This window comes from Protopterus annectens, chromosome 7.part0 (genome assembly GCF_019279795.1).
Source record: "Protopterus annectens isolate FY-2018-M chromosome 7.part0, PAN1.0, whole genome shotgun sequence".
NCBI lineage: Eukaryota > Metazoa > Chordata > Ceratodontiformes > Protopteridae > Protopterus > Protopterus annectens.
The window spans coordinates 553,998,308-554,026,058 of record NC_056739.1 but is presented as its reverse complement, the minus strand read 5'-3'; the positions used below and the strand labels follow the sequence as shown (position 1 = coordinate 554,026,058).

The 27,751-nt window shown below is 42.4% G+C and overlaps 1 protein-coding gene across 1 annotated transcript in view; it reads left to right on the top strand.

Annotated features, from left to right (window-relative positions):
• Positions 1-27,751, top strand: part of LOC122806049 (complement decay-accelerating factor-like) — a 225,738-nt gene that overhangs the window by 118,945 nt on the left and 79,042 nt on the right. The gene's annotated exons all lie outside the window — the stretch shown is intronic.

Here is a 27,751-nt window from a genome sequence, read left to right as displayed (position 1 = left end):
TCTAAAAATAATTTGGTTTGTTATAGATGTTTTTTAAGGTGTCACATGAATGTGCAATAACCCACTGTTTTTTGTAAGTATCACATGATCTAGTATGTTGATTAAATATTATCAGTGTATTAGTGAGTCTATTCATTTTTCTTGAATTTCTATTTATATTCCTTACTGCCTCTTCTAAACATTGCTTTTGCTCTTGAATGTCTTTTTGAAATTACTTTCTTTTATGGAGCTCAACATGCCTTTATCATAACTCCTTCTTATGAAATCTTCCTTCATTTGTATAATTACAGTGTCACAAAGTTGTTGGTTAGTAGTCCTTCTAGAAACTCATTATCTGGCCATGCTGTGTTCTTAAAATGTGGTTAGGATGCCTACTGTCCCTACTTAAAAGTTATGTTTTTTTGACAACAGCATATTATCACCAACCCAGCATGGTTTCAGACCTGGGCATAGCACCACTACAGCTCTTATTTCCTTCTATGACTCTATCAGTTGGGCTCGTGATGCCAGAAAACTTGCCTCTTTTCTATTTCTGTATCTGTCCAAAGCCTTTGATACTATCTTTCACCCTCTTTTTCTTAGAAAACTGTTTAACATGGGTATCTCTCCCTCTACCCTACATTGGTTTTCCAACTACCTCTCAGACAGGCAACAAGCCACAAAACGGCAAAATTCCTTCTCTCCTTTCCTTAACACCACTGCAGGTGTTCCCCAAAGGTCTATCTTAGGCCCACTACTTTTCAGCATTTTCATCAACGATTTCCACTCTAGTCTCACTTGAGCTACAGTCATCCAATACGCGGATGACTGTACTATCATCTATACTGCCAGCTCCCCACACGAACTTCAGAAACTTACCCAAGCAGCCCTCAGCTCCACCGAAATATGGATGGCTAACAACCATTTATCATTAAATTCCAAAAAAAACTAATGTTATTCATCCCTAAGAAGTCCAGCACCATAAACAAGGACAGTGTTCACTCTCATGACAACATTTCTATAGTGGTTGTCACTCATACTAAACTTCTAGGTGTCACCATTGATGAACACCTAACGTTCGACATGCACATTTCACAACAACAATAAGGCACACCAGAAACTGGGCATGCTAGATCAACACAAAATTTACCTCACCTACTCTTCCAAACTAGCCCTTGCCTCCTCCTTCATGCTCCCCTCTCTTCTCTACTGCACTCCTCTCTTCACCAACATTCAGACCAGTTTAAAATCCAAACTACACTCATGCTATAACAAAATTGCAAGGTTTGTCACCAATGGACAACACTTATCTCACCAGTGCTCCTCTCTTTGACTACTGAACTAGCTAGAACTACCTCGTCAGCTCACATATATTCAACTAACTACTGCTCATAAACTAATACACAACCCATCCAGCTGCCCAGCCCTTTCTAATCTATTTACTCTATACCACCCTAATAGACCCCTCCACTCAGAAAATCAAATGCTTCTACAGGTAGAGAAACTCAACCTTACCGCTGGCCAATGGCTTCATTCCTTTTCCACTGTTAAGCTATGGAACTCTCTCCTACCCTCACTTAGATCTACTAGCAATATCCATATCTTTAAAAAGTCTTTGAAACACCACCTCTCCTACCACTGGCAATGCCCTTGTGCTAACTCCTCACAATCCATTACCTGACTATCTTCTTCCCTTTCCACCACCTATACAATCACCTCTATCTCCTTAACAGTTAATCCACCTCTGTACCCTCATACTAATGTATTGTTGATATTTTTGACACAGCTGCAGTGCCTCTTCCTCTGTCAACAGTTATACTGTACTGCCAGTAGTTAGATTTACTCACAAGTACATTCCCTTTTTCCTTGTTTATCCAAACTCTTATGCAGTTTAATCTGCTATTATTGTTATATGTGTTTTTTAACAAACTGTTATGCATCATATTGTTGCTTGAGCTTTAGCAGTTTAATCTGACATAACTGTTGTTTGTGCTTTTATTCACATTGTATGTATGGTACTGTTACTTGTGCTTTATCAAATGTATGTATTGTATCTCTGTGGAGCTTTTCTCCTCGGGCCTCCACTGAAAATTGGCCCTTTTTGGCCCAGTGGGCCTTCCCGGTAAACAAATGCTATCAATCAATAAATAAATATAATAATAGACTATCTAGTGTAACAAAACATGAACAGAGCTAGATATGCTTTATGTTCTGCATTTTATGTAGGCAAACCTAATAAGGTTTGTGGGCATTATTCTGAAATTTGTAGATATTTAGAAACTAATGTATTTTTTAAAAGACATATACAGAAAGATGATCATTTATTTAAATTTAGTGTTTTAGAGAAGATATTGAAATTAAGAGGTGGCAATGTGATATTAAACAAAGATGTTGAATGTAAAATAAGCTGGCCGTGTGTTTACCTGGGATAAATGGGACATACAGTATAAACCCCCTATTTAATTCTAGAATTCTGAATGAAAATGACTGCAATCAAATGCTTCTGTCGCTTCAGATTAAAATTGAGTTAAAGGTGTGATTATTTATTTATTTTACATTTGTTGACTGGGATAGACCGACTGGATACATGTCCATTTTCAGCGGAGGCCCGGGGAGAAAAGCTCCAAGATAATAATACATATTGAACCTTTAGTAAATGCTAGTTTCAAGCAGATTACAGTCACAAGCAATACCAGCATTTAGCACATATAGTACTTATTATAAAACACTTTACAAAACATAACATTATTTTCAAAGTTAATCATACATAACATTACATTCAGGTTTAAGACAAACTGAGCAGCAGTTATACAATTGACCCTTCCTGAAATGGAGTGGTAGAAAAAAGGTAGAAGTAGTTAAAGGTAAGGCACCTAAGAAATAGAGAGGTCACTAGTCGGGGTTAGTGCAAGGACATAACCAATGAGTTTTGAAGTATTTCTTGAGTTTGTTTTTGAATTGAGTTAGTGAGCGTTCTAGGGTCAAGTCAGCTAGGAGTCGGTTCCATATTTTTCCAACAGAGTTGACAAACAGAGTCCCCAGCTGAGTAGTTGGATTTGTATGTTTGAACTAGGAGTCTAGTGGATGATCGCAGTGGCCGGGTGCTGGTGTAGGGGCTGATAATATTTTTTAGTGCAGGTGTATTTTCTGGTTGGTAAAGGACTTTATTGTGCCACTATTAGTTAGTGGAACTGCAGTAGGCTTGGAAGTTCAAGCCATCCTAGGCGATTTAAGTTGTGACAGTGGTGTGTCCGGTAGGCTGTGCCAGTAGCAAATCTGGCAATGTGGTTATAGCAGGATGATGGTTTATTAAGATCTGTTTTGTTTAAGTTGGAGAGTAGAGGTGAGGCATAGAGAAGAGTTGATAGCAGATGGGAATGAGCAATTGCAGTTCTAGCAAGTGGGGTAAGGAAAGGTTTGATTCTGCAGAGAGCAAAGTTTTTTATTAATGGTTTTGATAGTTTGATTGATATGCGCATCAAACTTCAGGTTGCTATCAACTATGACACCCAGTAGTTTAGTTTGGGGTTCTGGGGAGATGATAGTGCCATTGTTAGCAGTTATGTTGAAGGCTGGCAGGGGGGTCCTGCATGTGGGAGAGAACAGGAACAACTTAGTTTTGTTGAGGTTTAGGATTAGATGTGATTGGAGAGCCATTTTTCCACTGTACTGAAGGTAATTTGGGTTAATGTGAATAAAGTAGCTGGTGAGGTGTCAGAACAAATCAAGGTGGAGTCATCCGCATGTTGAATGCAGGTAGCATCTAGGATGACTGAATGAAGGTCATTGATAAAGAAGGAGAAAAGAAGGGGTCCTAGTATCGAGCCCTGGGGGACTCCTAATGTGATGGGTAGGTGAGATGATAGCTTCTCTTGCCATAGGACTGCCCGTTGCCTGCCCTGCAGGAAGGATTGAAACCATTGGAGTGCATGAGTGTTTAAGGAGAAGGCCTTCAAGGTATTTATAAGCATTTTGTGGTCAACCATGTCAAAAGCCTTGAATAGATCTAGAAAGAGTGCTGAGGATAGTTTGTTATTATTGTGGTTGTAGTTAATGATGTTAGAGCATTTTCTGGCTTGTTAAACTTGATTTCTGTATTAGTAGCTGTATTTAGAGCACAACCAAAAGCTGTTTGCTGAATTTCCTATTTGCACTTAATTTTAAATCGTTTTTTTCTTAAAACTTGCATATTTTCTGTCCTTGACCTAGCACTCTTGTGTGGGGTCATTTACTGCACTGTTATAACTTGATATTACTTGTGAACCTCTGCTATCTCTGAAAAAAACAAAAACAAAACAAAAAAAATCTTGATTTTTTCCCACTTTTCTGAGAGTTAAAAAAGTTCAGTTACAGGCTTGCTGTTCCTGAACTGTTTGAAAGTTTCTGTGAGGCCATTTTTGCTTGGGCTAAAGGAAAGTCTCTCTGTTGATCAGTGGCAGTGAATAACATTGAGCAGCTTCCCTGCCCCCCGTAGAGGTGGTTACTGACTTGAAACTGTAGTTTTATTGTCCATTTTGGGTCTATTCCTGCTTCTTTCCAGCCCCTGCTATCAAGCACGCTTTAACGTGCTTTAGCGAGATTTAGCGCGGAGTTGCCACTAGAGCAGCATCGGGCAGCGCCGGTTAAACAAGGTTAAACTCTTTCTGACTCCAGAAAGTCTGTTCTTCAATTTTTCCCTTAGAACTGCTCTGTTAGGAACCTAAACAGTTTACACCGTTACTAAAAAGTGCAGCACTTGTTCCAAATAGCTTTTTCTTCTCAAAAAAGCTCAGCACTTGTCTTATAAGCATATCCCTTGTCTTATAAGCATTCTCTTTGCAGGTCAAGCACTCCTATATTATACAAATCTCTCACTAGCTAAACCCCCCAGGAGTGCCCACTTCCCTGCTAAGCCCACTACTTTTCTGTCTCATACCAACTCATAATTCCTTCTAGCATGTCGAAGGGTCAGATGCTGGCGTCCTCTCCTGCCCAGTTGGTGAATCTGGGAATTCTGAGACAATGTTACAATTGCCTCATGTACACGAACAACCCTCTCCTCCTCCCACGTAACACTAACACTTGCGAGAGATGCAGCTATTTAGCCAAACTGGAGGCTGAGCTCTCTCAGCTCAGGACTGGCAAGACCAGGCAGGAGGAGAAGGCAACTACACACACCACAATACCAGTCTCACATAACTCAACCACACCACTGAATCAAACACATAAACACACTAAGACATACTCGGAGGCTCTGATTAAAAATTTACCTAAACAGCAGAGGCCTCCAAAGCAGACACCCAAGCAACTGCAAACTCAATACACCACACAAACAACACATAAACAACAAAATCAGTGTGCAAAGCAGTCACTGCCCTTAAGGCCAAATACAACACCAAACATACTTGTCATAGGTGACTCCATAGTCAGACACACTGACGTCCCACTCACCAGGCTGAACAAGGAGAAGGTCACGGTAAGCAGCCTATCGGGCGCTAGAATCCGCCACATAACACAAGCACTCAGGTCACTCCACGGCAAGTACAAGTATGACACAGTCATTGTCCATGCTGGTGTGAACGACCTGAGACGTACCTCCCTGGACTACATGAAAAGAGACATAGAGGAGCTCTCTGATTATGTAGCCCAGGCAGGTATGACCCTGACCCTGAGCAGTATCCTTCCTTCACCAAGAATGATGCCACAATATAGTGACAAGATGATCAGCTTTAACAATTGGCTTAATTTCTGGTGTCATTCAAAAGGGATCCAGTGCCTGTCTGCCTGGGATGACATGCTCGACAAGCCACGCTGCTTCAAGGGACGGCTTGCACCTGTCACCCTGGGATTCCGGATATTGGCTAAGGCTCTTGCCACCCCATAGTGCATTTTTTAGGCAAGGCTCAAATTCTAAACCTACCACCCTAGAAAACAAAAACATGAAGAAACTAAGGGTAATGCTGCTCAATGCCAGAAGTCTAAATCTCAAAATGCACGCACTCGAGGCCCTTCTCAGTATGGAGAACATCGATGTCTGTGCTGTGACTGAAACCTGGTTCAAGGCTCCTGAGAGCACCCCGGCACTATCAGGTTTCATCTCATATCATGCGTTCCAGCCCCAAAACCCGGACCACACCACAAAAGGAGGGGGTGTATCCATATTCATCAAGGATACCCACACCTCCAGGTTGGTGGCTACGCACGAAGCATCGGAAACCATCCAGGTGCAATTAACCATAGGCAAAACTGCTCTGCAATTTGTAGCATGCTACAGGCCACCCTCTCAAACTCAGGAAACCCACACAGCCTTCCTGAAGACACTGGAGGATATAAATGTATCACCAAACACCATCATATTGGGTGACTTCAACTACCCGAATATAGACTGGGAACATTACTCAAGCCCAAACTTTCTAGCCCAAAGGTTCCTGGAGTTCATAAATTCAAATGCCATGGAACAACTAGTCACCGTCCCCACAAGAGGAGAAAATATACTAGATCTCATCATCACGAACATGGGGACAAAATGCTCCACACCAGAAGTATATCCCTTATTGGTGAGATCAGATCATAAACTAATCTCACTAGAAATCCACATCCCGCCCCCACCCCAAACAAAAAAGACCACAGTGAAGAACTTCTCTAAAGCAAACTTCACACTACTCAAGACAGGTGTGGTATCCTTCAAGGCCCCCGAGCCAATGGAAACCACAACCCAAGCTGCGGAAGCCCTTACAAATGCCTTCTATGAACACCTTCAGGACTGCATGGTTCAGGCAATCCCAAATAAAACCAAGACTCTTTCCACCAAGGGCAAACGTCCAGTCTGGTGGACCCCAACCATAAACAAACTTTACAATAAGAGGAGAAAGCTATTACATGATAGAACAAAATCCCAAAAAGGGAAGGCATCTTTGATCAGCACTAGCAAGAAACTACGATCCCTCATAAAATCATCCAAGGCCAACTTTGAGAGAAAAATTGCCATAGATTCAAAAGACAATCATAAGGCCTTCTTCAGCTATGTCAGAAACCTGGGTGGAAACTCCCAGATATGCTCAGAATTAGTCCAAAATGATACAAAAATCACTGAACCCACAGACATTGCCAACATACTGGCAGACATGTTCAGCGCAAACTTCACCCCCCTCCCCAAAGGAGAGATAACTATCCCAACTGAGTGTAGCCTCCAAGACATCTCAAATGCGCAGGTGAAAGCTGCTCTCTCTAAAGCTAAAAACACAGCATCAATGGGACCGGATGGGGTCCCCGGCTGTGTGCTACATGAACTCAATGAAGAACTAAACCCGCACATAAGGCAGCTGTTTAATCTTAGCCTCACCACAGGATATGTACCCAAGGAGTGGCGTACGGCAACTGTGGTCCCACTCCACAAAGGCGGTGCCTCTACGGACCCTGGTAATTACCGCCCCATAAGCTTAACAAGCCTGGTCTGCAAAGCTATGGAGAGGATCATAATGGAACTCATAAACAAGGACATAGGGGACTTGCAGACCTTGGACCCAACCCAGTTTGGCTTTGTCAAGGGCAGATCTTGCCTTTTGAACTTGGTCGACTTCTTCGAAACAGTCACCAAGGCCATTGATGAGGGAAAGGCAGTCCATACAGCTTACCTTGACCTTGCAAAAGCTTTCAACACAATACCCCACTCGGGTATTATAGAGAAACTTACCAGCTTAAATGTAAACCCATATGTCACAAGATGAGTTGCAAACTGGCTAAAGGACAGAACCCACAGGGTTAGAGTTGCTGGAGCCATGTCAGACTCCAAGCCAGTTACAAGTGGAATCCAACAGGGCTCAGTCCTTGGCCCCCTATTGTTCGGCATCTACTTCTCAGAAGTACAGGCAAACATAGGAGGACTATGGCTGACAAAGTTTGCGGATGACTGCAAACTGGGTGCCATAGTGGATAATACATCGGACACAGACATCCTTCAGAGGGGTCTCACGGAAACTGATAGCTGGTGCCAGAGCCATGGCCTGAAGTTAAACGCAAAAAAGTGTATAGTCATACCCTTCGGGAAAAACAAGGTAACCCCAAGCTACCATATAGGTGGCAACCCACTAAGCACAGAAGAGGTTATCAGGGACCTGGGGACCCAGGTTGACAGTGGCCTCTCATTTGACACTCACATTGCTAAAGTGGTTCGAAAGACCTTCTACATTGCCCACCTGATCATGAAGGGATTCACATCCAGATCAAGTGAGGTCATTGTTCCCCTGTACTCTTCACTTATCAGACCAATGATCGAGTACAATGCCCCATTCGGGATGTATCTCACCCGACACCTGCAGCAATTGGAGAGACCCCAAAAGTTCCTCACCAAAAGGATAAAGGGACTCCAAAACCTGTCATATGCTGCCAGACTGAAGAAACTCCAACTCTATTCAGTTGCATACCGTCTGCTCAGAGGTGACCTGTGCCTGACATACAAGGCCATGACCAACCCGGAATTAATGGACATGCTCCACCTCAAAAAATCCAAATCCACCAAAACCACTAGAGCAAGAGACTTAAACCTTAGCACGGATATAAATAGGACGTGCTGGAGGGATAGATTTATCACCCAGAGACTCCCCATGCTGTGGAATAAAATCCCGGTCCATGTGAGGCAGAGCACCTCGCTGGCTCTTTTCAAGAGAAATCTTGACCGGTGGATGGGAGATCATAGGTTTACCCCGGGAATCATCTCTGTGTCACTACTGGACAGAGGCACAACAAACTAATGGGCACAGTATTTCTAACATAAGGGGCGGCGTAAGCCACATAACTTTGGGCTAGGCTTATAAATGCCCTAGGGCAGTTAGCCTAGTATAAACCTATGAACCTATGAGAAAGAGAAGAGGGCGAAGTAGTACGGTGGTATGGCTTAAAGCCATGCTGAAAGCTGGCCAATAGCTTGTGTGAGGTAGTGCATGAACTGTAAGTGTACACACTTCATAATTTTAGCTAGAGGTGACAATAGCTATGGGTCTAAAGTTTGACAGTTCAGTGGAACTACCTCCTTTATGGAGAGGTATGACATGGGAGATTTTCCATGTAGAGGGTACAGTAGCTTCAGATATAGCTCTGTTGATCAAGATAGAGATGGGGTAGGCTATGGTGTCAGCAGCCTTTTGCAGATAGTCTGCTGAGAGGAGGTCGGCAGCTAGGGTGGTGGGTCTTAGTTTCTTAAGTAGGGCATGAATAAGTTGAGTAGGAATAGGTTGGAAGGTAAAGTATGTTTGGGTACTTGGTGTGGCTACATTAGAATTAGAGCCATTGGGAGTGAGTTGACTGGCTAGAAACTGGATAGTCTCTGTGAAGAAGCTGTTGAAATTATTAGCAATGTCTACTGGGGATATTTGTTGGGAAGCTGGGAGGGGGTGGAGTGGCGGTTTGGCCTGGAGTAGTTTGTTTATTCCTGCCCAGAACTTTTAAGGTTTATGTAGGTTTATTTTTTTTTTTAGGTTTATTATGTAGAGATAATGACTGGTTGTCATGTTAAATGGTTTGTGAAGATTAATATAAGCTCTGTGCTCTGTTTTTAACACTTGAAAAAGCACATTGGTGTGAAAGCTTGTGTGTTTGAAATTGCCTAGGTACCGTTGAGCCAGTGGATTGTGGAATGGTTTTTTTTGTACACTTTTTATACTTGGCTGAGGTTTTACTCATTTGAGCTGCCCATTTTGTGTGCAGAGGATAACTATAGACTACTATATTCCCTTTTTGTGTCACCCCCCCATTCAAAAAAGTTACAAAATGTTACACCCTCTCAAAGACCCAGTAGCACACAAAGAAATCCAAAGGCTGCTAAGGAAACAAATCATCCAAGAGTTCTTGCCAGACCAGCTAGTATTAAGATTCTTTTCAGTGCAGAGGAGGACTGGAGGTCTTCATCACCTCTAACAATATGTCAAACAGTCTAACTTGTAGATGGTCTCTGTTCAGTCCATTCTCCCACTACTTTGAGAGAATGACTGGATGTGTTTTATAGGTCTATAGGATACATACTACTGTATCAAGATGGACAGGTGATTCAGAAGATTTCTCGTCTTCTGGTTTGGAGTTGGTCACGTCCCATTCAGACCTCTACTCTTTGGCCTCAGCACAAGCTCCTTGGTATTCAGGGTTATAGCATACCACAGGCTGCAAGGATTCCGGGTATTCCCCTGTCTGGATGACTGGCTCATTTCTGCCCCTACCAGGGATATACTTATCCAAGCAAACTCCTTACTTCAACTTTGCTCAGCATTGAACATCACAGTAAACCTGGACAAGTCCAAATTCAGTTCTGTACAAGTGATAAATTATGGCTGTGTGCTCCTGTGAATTCTATAAGGCTCATGCCATTCTGACATTCCTCAAGCCAAAAGCAAGAGTGGTTCTTTGTGTGCTAGGTTTGATGGTTGTGTCCATCACTTTGGTCCCTCTTGCCAGGTACAACATGAGTAATTCAGTTGACTCTGGCAGTGAAGTGGTCCATCAGGCTTTAACCATTGTTGCTTAAAGCAAATCTGATGAACATTTGCGGGACTGTTATTCATTGGTTGCTCGAATCCCCTATGTTAATGCAAGGCCACACGTTTCTTTCCCCAACCCAAAATCATTGTGACCATGGATGATTCCCATTTGGGGTGGAGGGTCATTGCAGGGTGAAGACTTTCCAAAACACATTCCTGTCTGAGACCAGTCTCCATATTGACATTCTGGAGATGAGGGGAATTCTCCTAATGTTGTTGTAGGCCTTGTAGGATTTCCTCCTTCAAGGACTGATAACTATCAAAACCAACAGCATGTCGGTAGTCTGGCATATCAGCAAACAAGGGGAAACCCATTCTGTGTTATGCTGAGAAGTCCTGAGGGTTTGGCAATGGATGGTATCTTCAAATCACTTTCTTTTAGCAAAGCGCATTCTGTGAAAATCCATTGTTCTGGTGGACAGTTTGAACAGATCTATCTTTCTGTCTGACAAATGGTGTGTCAATCGAAAGGTGGCAGAGCAGATCTGCTGCTGCTGGGGTGAACGTTGTTGATGTTTTTGCTTCTCCCCACAACACCAAATTCAGCAGGTTCTGTGTACTGCCCCCCCCCCCAAAAGGAGGAGTTACAAAGAGATGCATTTTATTTTTCCTGAATTTGAACCTTTATTCTGCCATTATTTTTGGCTTTGCCAAAATTTTTTTTTAAAAGAAGAAACATCTTTATAAAATTATCATGTATGACATAAGCCATGTTACATATATATCAATGGCAATAAACCATAATGACAGTCTCTGTTGCAAACATTTTACATTCCAAACCATGAGACACAGCTGTAGCTGCAAACATTTCAAAGGGATGCATGGATCCACACTTGGATGCCGTGTCTAATTTACACCCCCCAACTTCTCTCATTTCAAAATCTTCTTCAGAAAGCTTTAAAGAAGAAGGTCATTGTGATCCTTATTGCCCACTTTTGGTCTCAACAGGTATCCGCCCTCCATGGGTAGTGTATTCCAGCCTATATTTCATTTTGTACCCATTTGTCTTCCATCATTTGAAGCCTCAAATTAACCTCTTGGTTTCTCCACTTCTCCCAAGTAATCCACCTTCTCATTTCATGCCAGAGACCACCTGCTAGGAAAATATACAAAGGCAAATGGAAAAGGCTCTCTGGGCTACTCTGTGTGTGGGGGGTACTTTTTTGGCACCCCTACAAGCAGTTCTAGATTTTCTAACCTATGTTTTTCAAAACAATGCCACATATTCTACTGTCAAGTCCACTTGGCAATATTTGAAGCTTTCACATTGGGGAGAATTCATTCCCAGTTGCCTGTCATAGGTTATCTAAAGCTGTTTTGAAGGGTACTTTTCTTCATACCTTCTTAGAAACGCTACCCCTCTTTGGGACATTAGTGCTTTTACTTCAAGCCTTGACTAGACCACCATTCAAACCTGCAGTTAAGGTAGTTCTCCACTTCTTAATGCTCAAAACATTCTTGGTTGACGTTACTTCTGCTAGGAGGTATCGGAACTCCAAACTCTTTATTGTAAATCTGTGTGCATCATCTTTCATAAGGACAGGAGTTTCCTTATGAACCAATCCTTCCTTTTTACCAAAGGTAGCTACAGAGATCTCTTTAAATCAGGGAATCAGTCTCCTAATTTTCTTCCTAATTTTTTCCAGTAAAGGAGAATGCATGTTGCATTTGTTTGATATTCATAGACAGCTACATTTTTACATATACTGTATGAAAGCTTTCAGAAGGTCTGACCAACTTTGTGTTTTACTTAGCAAATAAGCTGGGATGTGGAGTTTCTGAAGTCACTTTGTAAAGATGGTTGTCTGCATGCATTATAGCTGTATACAAAGAAAAAGGTTTAACCTTACCTAAACCCCTCAAAGCTGACTCTACCAAATCTGTGGCAACCTCAGCTGCTTTGTTTTCCAGAGCATCTATTAATGACATTTGTGCAGCTCCCTGTTGATCTAATATTCCTACCTTAATATACCATTATAAATTAGATTTTATCTCCAGAAGCCAGGCAGCCTTTGGTTCAGCTGTCCTCCAGAATATCCTTTTGTGAGTCCATCCAAGTATTATGTTAGCCGGGGACTCTGCTTCTTCCACTGAGAAGCGGATGGAAGTGAGTACATCAGATACAAAAGTTATACACTTACCATAATCGGTGTTGTCTGCTTTCATTCTTAAACTCCCTTACCAGCTATCCCTCTGCCCGATTATGGAATTCATTATGCCTTTATTTTGGTTTGACCTAACTAACCTATACTGAAGGCTCCTCAAGTGCAATTTTGGCTCCAGATCAGCTTATGAGTGTTCATATTAACTTTGGATGATCTTTTGTAGTTTTATTATTATGGAGTTGTCTGTATCTTTGGGCAAACTCTATCTGAGGCAGTGTTGAGCTTTGCAAAGGGTAATGGGTAAGGGGAGGAGCCTGAGCCTGGGATCCAAAGGCTTGAGTGGCCAGAGACTGATCTGATATGAATACCCACCCATTGACTTTTGTATATACAAACCACAATAATACCACTGCAGTCAGGGTTGAGGCTCAGTCTTTCCAAAAAGCCACAAATTAAGCCAACCCCTGATAAGGGTGGATTCTAGAAGAATGAAGAAGCTGGCTTATGAGGATATTATTGGTTTCTGCATGACTAGAGCCAGATTCCCAGTGATATGCTCTTAATTAAGACAGTTTTTGCAGGTTTCAAGAAGTATGCAAGTTACCAGTACAAGAATATAAACTAAGTAGTCAAACTGCCATCTGGATTTGGCAGACTCCCAGTGTCTTCATAAATAGGTGAAAATGGTGAATATATTTCCACTTTGTTATTCAGGACTGTTACCTGTAATGTAAATATTAAGGTGTGATCCTCAGACAGCTTGATGACATGTTTTTTGAGACTGCAGATTAAATGTTATAGGAAAGGGTTGGTAGGCTGACTCAAGCTTTCTTTTTGGTAAGCATGCTATAAAATGTGGTTATAATACGGCAAATGAGTGGAGGGGAGTAGCACCAACTGGTGCTGTTAAAAGGTGTGCTCATCTGATTTTTGTAGCCCTTACTAGAGGATATAAATGGGCAACCTTTAGAAATGCCTCTGCGCAAGGAATATTTGACAGTCATGTATGAGATTTTCAAAAAAATAGATGAAATGTCAAAGCTGTGCAGTTAGGGATACCATTCATCTGATGCCTGTTTGAGCTTTCCTCATTGAATGAGTTATTTAATCTTTCCAGTCTGTGACTTCAGCCATACTTTGGATTCAAGAATCAGGCTTCCCTTCCCTTACTCGTAATTCCCTTCCTAGTGTTAAGCTTCTTCGGATGCAGTTTGTTTCGGATGCAGGTCTCCAGGCTCAGCGCTTTGGGTTCAGCTAAGTGTGTTATTTGCATTGATATTTTTCCATTTTGGAGATAGTTTAGTATTCTTTTTGTTGTCTTTACCTTTCCTAGCCATCCCTGTCTAGAGTAAAATAACACACTTCATTTGTTTGGCACTTCCTATCTCACTTTCCCTTTTTTTGAGTAGTTTTTGATAGTAGTTGGATAATTTGGTGATAGTTGGTGACATTTACAGTGGTGGTCTTCCTGTTACTGATTTGTGGTTGTTGTGTTGTCTAGTTATTATTAGATGAACTTTCATGGTTGAGAAATCCTTGGGTTTCAAAAAATGTGTGGCGTATGGGCACAAAATCTAAAACCAGAATACCCATACTAAATGTGTTTGTTTGGGACCATCCCACTTAGAGGTGGACTGTTCTGTTTGCTTGTCTCAGAGGCAGGGCCATAAAAGATCAGTGCAACAGGTTGGTGCTCAAGGGGCTTCTTCCTGCCAAAGCTGGATAATGTCTCCCATCACATATTCTGTGTCCCATTCAATGAAAAAGGTGGTAGAGAAATGCAAAGGGATAAAAGTAATGTGAGGGGGAAAAGAGAGCAGCCCAAAGGAAAGCATAAGGACTCATGTAAGCGGTCTCCAGAGAATTTGGGTCCTTCTGGCATGGAGTATAAGATCTATAAGACATCTGATCCAGCTCAGCCTCTGGAGCTGAGCACCTTCAGTTAATCCATTCCTTCATTTCATGAACATCAATTCTCACCTTAGCCAGTGAGCAGTGTGGTGTGGTCATCCTTTCTACAGGTGAAGTCCTTTCTTAAGAAATTCTCTTACTTTCCTCCATGGTGTTTAGGCTTTGAAGTCCGTGAGGTTGTTTAGGAGCTTCTTGGAAGTGGACAAAATAAAAACATTCCCGAGGACATTGATCAATATAGGGTTATACCAGCTACCTTCCCTGTTGGAGGCAAAGGTTGTTCACTTCCCTTATGATTCTGTCTCCTTCCATGATCCGACACTTGGACTTTGTCATGTGGATCTGATTGAATCCCATGATTTGCCTACATCTGAATCGAAGGTTTGGATTTTAAGACTGTGAATCTGACTCTGATCACCTTGGACTTCATTGTACCTTGGAGCTAAGGGAATGGCGCTGGTGTACTGGGTTAGACTCCGAAGATGTTCAAACCATTCTTCCCCCTAGGTACTTCAGTTCTGGATAGCTCTACACCAGCTTCAGTGCAGAGTAGAATGGCTTCTTTAGGACAGCCCCTGTCTGAACCTTTGGATCTTACAGGAGTAGCTTTGTGGTCGGTTTTAACTTCAGTTATTGAGGTAATGCACTCTGTATAGAGGGGAGGCTTCCTTCCCTTGCTTAGATCAGCCGTTACTCCCACAGAGTTGTTAAGGTTGTTCTTCATGTTCTGTCCCATCAGGACAGCCAGCCCCTTGAAGTCTCAATGCATTTCATGTGGAGGACTCACTATTGGCGTCTGAGCCCTCTCCAGATTACCCCACTGGTGAGGGTTACCGAAGCCCTTTTGTGCAAGAGGAGCTTCATGTAGTCATGTATTCCACACAGGAGTCCATTACAGAGAATACTAATTTCCATACCCCCACCCCCCCCGCGAGGATGACTTCAGTGAGATTCTTGAGCTTCTTTGTAAAAAGGGGAGGGGTTCACTGATTCTCCCTCCCAGGAGGGATTTGTATTCCTTGTGGTAAGTCCATTCTTGTGTCTCCCCCCGGGTGATTTGGTTGACCTGGCTTCAAAGTAGGCATGGAGGAACTGGATGTGGTTGAAAACCATTCTCTAGAACCCTGACAAAAATGTGTCACCTAAAGACTGACCTTTTTGGAGCAAGAGTGCTGTGGTGGATTCCTTGGTGGTGGCTGGCAGCAGCCACCAAGGAATAGCTCAGTGATTAGGAGCACCACTATCTGTTCCCCTAAGTCTGAATTTAGGGTATAGGATAGGTTCAGTAAGCGGATTTATCTCCGTGACCTTTAATCTTAGGTCACTGAATTATCTAGCTCATGTTAGAAGTTTTCATAGGGATTTTACTAAGGCACTGTCCAGATCGCATCATTGGGTCCTTATCTGCAGAGGAGAATAAATATCTAGACATAGTAGGCCACCCTTCAGTCCCTGCCGAATGTCCGTGTGCGTCATCTAAAATGCAGGTCTAGAGTAGCAAGCAGTGGTATAGCTGCCAGATGGCTTGCCTGGATAAATCTCTGCGATTTTGCAGAACACTACAATGTCCTCTTTTATTGCTGCCTGTGATGGGTCCACCCTGTTGGGACATAATGTTAGAGAGACTGAAAAGTGAAAAACAAGAGGGCAAAACTTTGTTTGTCCTTAAAATGAGAGTATCTGTACACAAACAGGCCTTCTTCAGAAACTGAAAGTGTTGAAAGAAACTGGTTACCAAAGTCCCAGGGTTTTGCCCCATATGCATTTGGTTACAGATCCTTCCCCTGGCAGAAGGGGGAATGATCATAGTAAGTCACCCCAGAAGCAGAGTGGGCTGTAAATTAAAGACTTCCGGGAGCCTTTCTCCAACTGGCCTTTTCAGCACTCCTGAATGGTTGCCCAACTGCTGCAATCCAGAGGCATTACGGAAATGCTTATCTCTGCACCCCATGACCTGGACTTAGGGGAGCAGAGAATGAAAATATAGGCTGTATTGATTCCATTTATTTCTCAGACCCCTTATTTACGAAAGCCTTTTGATGTACCACCCACTCAGCAGAGGGCAGCAGTGCAAGAAATAAAAAGTGCTAGACAGTCATCCAGGACGTCCCATGAGTCCCGCACAGATGCAGAGTTTACTCAAGGTTCCTTTTGGTACCAAAGAAAAACAAGGACTTCAGGCCTTTCTGGCCCTCAGTTACTTGAACCAGTTTGTGAAGCAGACAAAATGTCATATTGATATGGCACAGCCAATTCTGCTGTTTAGGAAGGATGATTATGCTTGACAGACCTCTAGGACACATACTACCGTACAAAAATGGACATGCACCAGGAGGCTTCACTGCTTGTAACTGGGAGCCAGTCACTTCCAGTTCAGAGCCCTACTCTTTGGTCTCACCACATCCCTAACCTTCTGCTACAGGAGTCTCCTTATATAAGCCAGGGAGTCCTTGCTCCATGTTTGCTTACAGCTAGAGATAACTGTCAGCATGGATGGTTCTTTGGAGCCCATCTGGATACAAAGTTACTGATAGCCAAACTAGTGGAATATACAAGATTCTCACTGTTTTAACAGGTGGGGCTGTTATCTCATGCTCTAAATCACCAGCAAGGTTTATTCTGTCTTCTTGGTTCAGTGGCAGCTGTATTAGTGCCCTTGGCCAGGTTTTACTTGAGGGTGTGGGTGGTCAGTGAGAACCTATACATTTTCCAATGACCCTTACAAAAATTAAGCCTCCTATTCACTAGTGGCTAGACTGTATCTCAGGTTTGACCTTTTGATGTCCTTCTGTATTACTGTTGGAGTATTCTTCACAGTAGGTCTCTCCTTCTATGAAGATAGCCCAGTGTTCGGCCAGTATACTAAAGCCTTTAGATCTTGTATGCACTGTGTGCCAAGTGTATGCTCCCGTTCATGACATAGGGCATGAAGGTGATGTATGGATGGAGTCACCCAGGACGAGTTTGCCCCCATTCCAAAAGCCATCATTGCTTGTCTGTCTGAACTACCTTTTGCTCTGCTGAATACATAGACATCAGTTAAGTGCCCTATTGGTGTCTCCTTTTTTTTTTTTTGGTCTTGTTCTCTTTTATTTATCTGGTGCTCTTGTCATCCAAGAAGGAAAAATGCCAGTGTGTGTGCTAGATTCCCCATAAGGATCATCATGAACAGTGTATTTTTATTAAAAATGACTGAAGTATATGACAAAGGCCAAAAACAACAGAACCTGAACCAATGAGCACTTTATTAAAACAAGAAAATATGCAGAAAAAATATCACTTATGTAGCGCTTCGGCAATGTATGCCTTCTAGGAGTATAGCATAGAAAAAGGATTGTGCCAATAAATACGCTCAAGAGAGAAGTGATATTTTTGTGCATATTTTCTTGTTTTAATAACAGTGTCTTTTTAGTTTGGGTGCTTCCCATGTCCATACATCCTGTAGCATTTTGTAAGGCTTTTATGCCTAAGACTCTTAGAAGGTGGTTGTCTTCCCTGGCTGCCTATCTAGAGAACCAGAGGCTTAAATTGTTAGCCCAAGGTAGCATCAATCAACCCCAAGGTACTCTCAAGTAAGAAGGCCAAGAAATCTTGTCCGGATTCTTTGGCTGTCCAGCTTTGACTGGGCATTTCTCTAGAAGCAGGTGATAGCTCTGTAGGCCATCCGGTGTCTACGTTGGATTCCTCTGCTGCAATCCCATCGGAGACTGGCATGGGTCCTTCCTTTCACACATCCTCTGAGGCTTTGCAGGTGTCTGTCCTGGACACTGATGGGGAGCCATGGTTTATTATCTCACAGAGCCCTAGAGGGATTCCACAGATTCTGGTCAGGGAAAAGTTTCTGGGTACTTTTATTGAATCCCATAAGGGTTGGGAACTTCCAGTTTTAGTGCTGATGTACCTATCAAGAAAAGAATACCAAGCATTTTTTCTGCAGGCCATAAGGGAATGGTGGTAGTCTACTCAGGGCCTGTTTAATGCATTAATGGCCCTGAAGCCTCCTCAAGGGGTTTCTGTTCCTACTTCCCCTTGGACTTCAATGCTTCCATACTGCCTAGATGTCCCAAATCCTCAGATGAGGATTCAGAGTCTGATGAAGGGTCCTTATCTTACTCTTCTGAGATGCCTTCACCTTTTGCTTATGGCTGTGATGAAGAGGAGTCCATTAGTCCTGAGTCTCCTTTTGAGGAGTTGTCTTTTGGGGATACAGTAGCTACAATAATATACATTTAGGAGCGATTTCTTCTCAAGTGTTTCATACCCAGAAAAGGTGGTATGAGTTGCTTCAGGTGGACATTCCTAAACCTTCTGCAGTGCCTCCCATGTTGGTTGCTTTGTTAGACATCTTTATAGATGCTTCTAAGTATCCTGATTCTCTCCCTCCTGCTACAAAGGAACCTGATATGTTCTGTAAGATTCCTGAGGATTGTCCATTTTTAAGTGTCCTTCTGCTGACCCTGCTTTGGTGTCCATCTCCTCTGGTAAACGTAAGCTTTTTGCCTTGCTCCAAGCTTCTGCCTTCAGATAAAGATAGTAGGGCAATGGAGAGGATTGGTGAGAAGGTTTACACTCCTTCTGCTTCTACTCTGGCTTTTCGGGACATCAGTTACCAGAGCCGTAAAACCAGATATGCCCTGGCCTTGATTGCCCAGACTTGTCAGGTTATTTCTGATCTCCCTGATTCTTAAGGGAATTCTGCCACTTCATCTGTTTTGGGTTTTACCTATCAAGTGCAGCTATGACGCTGCTGATGCCTCTGGGTGTGTCATGAGGCATTACTCTTGGCTTCCTTTACAGTCTTTACCCAAGGACATTAAGGCCAAGTTGCTGGATGCTCCTTTGGATAATAAAAATGTGTTTGGGGCAGCCGCTGCTGCTATGTTGTTTTTTTTCAAGAAAAAGGTAAGGCTTTTCAGAACCTTACATGTTTTTGTCTCTCCTGTTCCTAAGTTCCAGAGGATTTATTCTACTAGGTCGACTTTTATCAGCAGATATCCTGTCACTGATTGGTGATGTACATGATTGGTTTGATTTAATTACATCACACTATATAAATAGTCTATTTTGTTTTAAAAATGTAGTCTGATGAAGTGGCATTTGGCCGTGAAAGCGCTTGCTATTTGTTTGTATTAAAGTATTCTGCCGTGTGTATCCAGCTTTTTCTTTGTTATTTACCTTCATATTCCTGTTCACCTTCTTTTCAAGAAGATTTTACATTTCTCTGTTTCTTCTCATTTTCAGTTCTCTAATTTGCCCTTTGGCCTCTGTACTGCCCCAAGGGTATTCACAAAATGCATAGCTCCTGTGATTGCCTTTTGCAGGCTCCAAGGCATTCAGATTTTTCCTTATCTAGATGACCTGTTGCTTCAGGCAGCATCACCTGACTACCAGTTACAGGATCTGGAGTTCACTATATCTCTTCTTCAAAGCCTGGGGTCCACTGACAACTTAGTCTTTCCTGACTCCCTCTCAAGATCATGTGTATTTCTGTCCCTGACAACTTTCTTTCACTCTCTTCTTCCTCTGCCTACTATTACAGCCAGTGAGTTTCTTCAAGCCCTGGGATTCATTGCCTTTTCTATTCCATTACTCCCTGTTGCCAGATTACACGTGTGGAAGGCTTGATGGTACTTCAAGTCATTTTGGCTTCAGCATTGCCACCCTCTGAATTTCAGAGTGCCTCTCCTTCCTTGTCTGAGGCAGGAAGTTGATTGATGGATTTTACAACATAATCTCAACCCAAACCTGCTTTTTCAGCCTCTGGTCAAGAACTGTTAACAGAAGCTTCAATCATGGGGTTGGGGAGTTTCTGTGGTCACATTAAAGTTCAAGGTCTTTGGCTCCCCCTTCAGAAGTTGGACCATACCAGCATCAAATAGATGAGAGCCTTGATTCTGGCCATTCAGGCTTTTCACCCCATGCTCTGTCCAGCCCTCTGAAGGTTTACCCAGGCAACACCACAATGATGTAGTTTGTCAACAGGCAGGGGGGCAGAAAGTCTTACCTTCTCTGAAGGCTGTTTCTTCAGGCCTGGGATCTGGCTATCAGTTATCAGCTAACTCTTCAGGCAGGTGCTTTGAGGCTCACAAATGGATGCTTCACATTGACGTGTTTCTGGACATAGTCTGTTGGTGGGGTATTACTCAGGAAGACTTGCTTACTCAGGAAGATTTGCTTTCTCTCTGAACAGGCAGATCCTTCTTTTCTGTTCCAGAGTGACATGCCATCTGGCAAGGAAGATGGAAGTCTTTCTTTTCCTAGGATGGGGAAGTTTCTTTATGACTTCCTCTTCCCCTAATTCCAGGAGTTCTGCAGAAGATTCAGCTGGACTCCCCAGAAATCTTACTAGTGACTCCCTTTTCACTGAGACAGCACTGGTTCTTCCTCTTAATGTGTCTCGCCAGGGGTAATCACCACAAGTTACCTCACTCAGTGGTTGGACCTCATCACAGAGTGCAAGGGGTCCCACATCCTTCCTCACTTGGCCCATCTTCAGTTGACACTGTGGATGAAAAGGTTTTGATCCCTTTTAAGCATCATACTAAATCTTATTTTATGCCCATAGTGGTTAATGAGTTGTCTTTGAGCCAGGCAGTACAACTCCCTTCCTTTTTTCCTTCTTAGTCTGCTAGTGAGAGGGTCCTACATACATTGGCTTTGCACAGACAGCTCAGATATTTGTGTAAAACTAAGGCAGATTGTAAGTCTGCCCAGTTTTTTCTTTTCATCCCAGGACATTGGGTGTGGTTGTTTGTCTCCTGCATATCTAAGGCCAGTTCCTTTTGTTTTCATAGCAAGTGTCTGAGTGCTTCCATTAGAGCTCGCTCCATTAGGGCTGTTGCATCTTCTGGTGCTTTCTTTAAGGGATTGGACACCAGTTCCATCCTTGAAGCTGCTACTTGGTCTTCAATGCATAGCCTTACCAAGCATTATAAATTGTATATGGTTTCTAGGGCCAGAGCAGGTTTGGCTTGAGCCATTCTGCATGAGATTATTCCCAGCCTTCCACCTCCCAATCCTTTTCTTAATCTTTTGTTGTGTCTCCAAGGTGAAGAATACTGCAACAGTGATATAGAAGGAGATATACTGTAATGTTAAAATTTTATATAACTGTACTGTCTGTTCTCTTCACTGTTGCAGTATTTGCACTCTCCCTCCATTCCCTCCCAGATCTTTTCTCACCTTTCCAGGAAGCCTCATGTTGACATTGAAGCCCTCAACCTGACTGCATGTTTTTTCCTAATTCCAGTAATGGTCAGACAGTCCTTGCTTTCATCTCAAGTAAGACACATTCTCACTTCCTCAGAGAAACGCCTTAAGAGGTACTTTCTTGCTACATGGTCCTCTTGGAGATCCTATTTCTTCTTGGGAGTATTACCGATGTCCTGACTGAAATTGCTGTTGCAGTATTTGACATATGGATTGTCAACGCTGATGCCCAGCTGGGGTGCCAAATCTCTACCTTCCCAATGTTAGTCTGACACATAACCTCATCTTGTATATGTAAGGGTATATAGACTGACAAACGAGCATGGTCCTCAGACTATCATGCTGTCAGCCCAAACACAGGTCATGCATCTGTCGGACTAATCCCAGTTTGGTCATTGGTACCTTCTCTTCAATATTTTATTCAGATATGTGCCCTGTTGGGGACTCTTCCTTTTTGTTTATACTATTTTGTTAAGTTGTTAGATATTGGCTAGGAAGGGTAAGTCCGAGTGTGACAGTCAGATTCCGTACAAGGACTAGCATATTCAGTGTTTCTATTTTGCCCAGTGCTTGGAACACTATCATAATCTTGCTCAGTTTGTCAGTCATTCATTCCCAAAACAATTCAGTTTATGCTTAACTCTCTCAATACTTTTCCAGAGTCTTAACATCTTAAATGCTTTGCCCAGTCCACGATAGCTGAATCAGCATCCTGATGCCTGTCTTCTGATGAAGAAAAATTTAGAGGCCCAGGACAAATCCTTGGTCCATTTCTGCCTTCGTACTTGCTGAGGTTCCGTAGGGTGGCTTCTGAATCCTCACTCAATCCAGTGTATCACTCTTTCAGTTTTCTTTCCCCATTTTGCCAGTAACGGAGAGTGCATGCTACATCTGGATGTGCAATGTCAATTGAGTTTCCATTTGTATCGCATTAAGAACATCGGAAAGACTGACCAGTTTGTCCAAAGTAATATACTCACTCTGGCTATCTGACTGTATTTCACATGTCTGTAAGAAAATAGTTTTCCCTGAAACTCTTAAGGCACATTCTACCTGGTCATTTGTTCCTTTGACTACCTTTTCCTTCAGTGTGTCAATTGATGGCCTTTGTGCTGTGGCTTCTTGGTCAGATGTCCATACCTTTATATCCCATTACATGTTGGGTTTTAGTCAAGATCCAGGGCTTTGTTTAGGTCAGCTATTCTCCTAAATATCCTAAGATAAATCCTAGCAAGATTTATGGTAGATGGGAACTTTAGTCCTATTCTTTGAAGAATGGCGTGAACAGACATCCGATATGAAAGTTATGTATAGATCTGTATTGTCTGCTTCTATTCTTCCTGACCGTCCCTCCCTCCATCCTATTTCCAGTTAAAATATTGTTTCTGGAGATCCGGTTAAGAAGTAATGTGTATAAAGCAGAGAAATATGGAAATCAAGAAAAGGGAAATGTTTATGGAGGAATTAAATATGCCAGGGTTACGGGTAGATGAGGCTCAATTACTTATAGTTAGGATAGGAGGAGATGAGATAAAAACATTGATGTATAACCGATGCACAGGAAAGTCCCCAGGAATAGATGGTATTCCTGTGGAAGTCTGGAAGCTAGGAGGGAAAAAAGTTAAAGATCTGCATTTGACGGAGTAATCTGGGACTTTGAACAGGGCAATGGAAGCATTTGCATTCCCTAATAAAATTAGAAGGTTGATTAGGAAAGCATACGAGGGATGAGAGGTGAAACTCAATGTGGGTGGGGTTCTCTCTCATAATTTCTGTGTGAGCACAGGAACCAGGCAGGGGGTGTCCTCTTACCCCTTTGTTATTTGCATTATATTTAGAACCATTGGCAAAGAAAATAAGGGTCTCAGAAATTCAAGGATATAATTGGTATGGTAGACAAGAAAAGCTGGCTCTGTTTGCAGATGTTATTATTTTATACCTGACAAAAGCAGAAAGGGACATTACAGTGTTGTGCAGAGGTGACTGTAATTAGAAATACAGAAAATAGGCAAGATGGGGCTAGAATTTATTGGAGAAAAATGGCAAAGGAATCAATTTATTGGGAGCAAATAATTAGAGAGGGAAAGGTAATAGAATGGGAAGATGCCAAGAATTTATTTAGACTGCAGCTTAGAGATTGCCTTCCCTATCAAGAACTTGTATCAGAATATAGGTAAAGAGAAAGAATAGGGGCGTCCTAAACAAAAGACCAGCACTGGTACAGTTTTTAGTAGAATCTAGAACAGAAGCTGTCGTTAAAGGAATAATTAGTAGAGTGCAGGATAACTATAAGAAGAGGTGGTTAGAAAGGATCGGGAAGAGAGAGTGGATAAGCAATTCACAAAAAAACAATGGGGGAATGTATGTGTATGCCTCCCAAATATGCAACAAAGTCTAGAAGATTTAGGATCTTTGGACATGTTTACATAGGTATTTTTATACCCCAAGTAGACTCCTAAGAATTTTTCCTGAGGTAGACAGCAGATGTTGGAGGTGTGATGGGGAAGAAAGAGGCAATTGGGAATATATTTTCTGGGAATGTAATGAGCTGGCAGACTTTCAAGACTGCCTGCAGACTGATTTGTCAGAGATATTGGGTGAGCAAATTGCTGTAACTAAGGAAGTGATTTAGTTATGATACAGAATCGGAATTGCCTAGACATTGTAAGGCTTTGCCGAGTCTACCTTCCACTTTCTGGTAACTGCTTTTTTGGCAGCCACCAAAATTAAAGTTTAAACCAACTTTACTGGAAAATATAGTAAAAGAGAGAAAACAACTGTAATTGGGATATTTAGAAAAGGGTATGAGCAAATTACATAGGAAAAATGGGAATTCTGGGAACAGTACATTCAGAAGAAGAACTAGGTTTAAAAGAAGGCAGGATTTGAATGAGCTATGTAATGTTTGACTGACAATGACTGGCTAAATTGTAAGAGATGTATAATGTTTGCAACTACAATTGTGTCAGCATGGTTTGTTTTCATTTATATAAATGTAATATTTCTTATGTCTTAGTTGATAATTTAAAAAGATGTTTCTTGTTCAAAAATTAAAGTTATAGGATCATAGGAAGTTACCAGGCTAATGGCCTTTACAAGCCTAGCCAAGTTCTTACCCATATTTCCACAATCAGCACCTATTGCTCTTGTCCAAGAGGGACACAGGTGGAACCCCAGGGGTGAATTTACAGTCACCCATCCAGTTGTCCGGATTGCGTTTGAAGAGGGCCAAAGTGTTGCTTTGTTTGACATGAAGTGAGAGTTTGTTCCAAACATGTGCTAACCTCTGGGAGACAAATCCGTCCCTCCAGCAGGTTTTATTAATGTCACATACCAGGTTAAGGTCTTTAGAGCGAGTAATCCATGTACCACTTGATGTACAGATATGCAGCATTTCCAATAAAGCAGGGTCAGAGATTGCTTTGTATGCAAGGCAGATATCACATCTGAGTAGTCTGTATGAAACAGAATGAAGTGACAGTTATTTCAGAGGATCCCCATAGGACAGATGCTGAAGACCTTGAAGTTTCCTTGTGAGGAACCTTTGTAGTTTCTCCAGTTGCAGCAGGTGCTTGAAAAGATACGTACCAAAAGGGGCATTGTACTCTATTATTGGCCTGATGAGGGAAGAGTACAGGGAGGTTATAACTTTTTTTTTCCTGGAGTCGATGTCCTTGCTTATGAGATGAGCAATGTGGAATGCCCTTCTTATCACTGTAGAGACGTGGTGGTCAAAGGTAAGGTTGCTGTCAACCTGTGCGCCCAGGTCTCTCACCACTGAGTATGTATTTAAGGTGTTGCTGTTGATGTGGTAGTTAGCAGAAACATCGCTTTTACCAAAAGGAATGATAATACATTTTTTTACCTTGAGTTTAAGGCCATGACTTTGGCACTGATCATTTGTTTGTTTAAGACCCTCTTGTAGGATGTTGACATCCTTTGGAGATTCTATGACCGCTCCCAGTTTGCAGTCATCAGCAAACGTTGTCAGCCACAGACCTTTTAGTTTTTGCTTGTACTTTGGAGAAATAGATTCTAAACAGTAAAGGTCCCAGGACTGATTTCTGTGAAACACCACTGATTACAGGTCTGCTGTTGGAGGTGGATTCCCCTATGTTGTCTATGTGAGTTCTATAAGTGAGCCATTTATAGTGACCCATCTAACAATATAAGGGTTGATGCCTATTTGGGTGACTTTTTCAATGATGCCTGAGTGGGGGATAGTGTCAAACACCTTGGCTAAGTTCAGGGCCTTGGTGACTGTCTCAAAGAAGTCCACCAGGTGTAACAGGTATGATCTCCCTTTGGCAAATAAAAACTGAGTAGGGTCAAGTGTTTGGAGATTCTTATATCTTTGTTGATGAGGTCCATGATGATTCACTCTATGGCCTTGCAGATAAGGCTAGTCAGGCTAATAGATCTATAGTTCCCTGGCTCAATGGAAGCACCATCTTTGTACAAGGAAGTAACTGTGGCCATTTTCATTCAGCTGGTATGGAAACAGTGCTTAGACTATGATTAAAAGAGTACCCAGTGGTGTTGCAAATTCATGTTGGAGCCCATGTAGGGCACAACCTAGGATGTAATCAGGTCCCATAGATGCTGTGATTTTGGCCCTAAAGAGGGCATATATGACCTGCTGTTTAGAGATACAAGGTAGGGGACAGGTGGTAGGGATGTCATGGGGTACGTGTGGCAGGGACAGGAGAGTGAAGTTTTCACAGAACCTGTTGGCCAACACATTAGCTATGTCTGCATGCTCAGTATATGTGGTATCATTAATTACCAGTTCAGCACAAATCTGGACATTTCTTTTTAGGTTGCGGATGTAACTATAGAATGCCTTGTGGTTGTCCTTTGTTGAGGAAGCTAATTTGGACTCGTAGTTTGCTTTAGCGAACTTCACAAAAAGTCTTATTTGCATGTTTAAGCTGAGGAAGGAGTGTTTCTAGTTTAGGAGGGCTCTCTCCCTCCCTCTTACTTAGGCATCAATTTCTTCCTCTTATTGTAAAGCTTGTTAATGGCAGTTGTCTACCAGGTAGTTTTACTCTTCCTTGAGGAGCTTGTTTTGGTCCTGTCAGGTACGGCCGAGTCAGTGCAGGTATACAGGTGTTCATATAAAGCATTGGTGTAGAGCTCTGCATAGTTGCCAGTTCCATGTGTGGGAGGGGGTGCACTGAAGCTATTTATACCATCCTGTAAGAGGTTATAATCTGCTCTGGAGAAGTTTTTTAGTTTAGTTGCTGCTGGGTGTGGTCAGGTGTAATAGTTAGTTCGAATGAGACCAATTTGTGGTCAGATCTCACCAGGGAGGACCTGACAGTGGGGGTGCTACAGTGGTCCACCATATTTATGAGCACCAGATCCAGGTTGTTGGCACCCCTTGTGAGGGTGTCAATCAACTGGTCCATGGCACTGGAGTTAATGAAGTCGGGGAACCTTTGGGAAAGTGAGTTTGAGCACAAATAATTTACCCAGTCAATGGATGGGTAGTTAAATGCGTCCAAAACCATAGTGTTTGGATGTATCTTGATTGACTGAGGTAGATCCAAATAGGCAGAGTGGGTTCCCTGGTTCATGAAAGGGTCCTTTAGCTGGCAATGACTTGAACAGGAGTCCTACCAACCGTTAATTACACCTGAAGTATTTCCAGGGAATCATACTGTTTAACTAATCTGGAGACATATTTATCTTTAATGAATACTGATACACCGCCTTCTTTAGTTTTCACACCTTCAGTTTGAGATCTGAACATGTGGAAGGAGGTGTAACTCAGAATGGCTGGGGTGCTCTACACAGCCATGAATCAGGTCTCCGTGACTGCACAAATGTCTCTGTCTTCCAAGGTGAGGAACTGCAGTGAGTGCAGTTTCGTGTTGAGACTCCTAGAGTTTAGCAGCATAACCTTGTGGTTATTTTTAGATGGAATTTTTACGTTGGGAATTTTGACCTTGAGACACTGCCTAAAAAAGCAGTATGGGGTGGCACGAACCTTAGCCAGTAGGCAGTAGCTGAAATCCCAGGGGTGACAAATGAAGACCA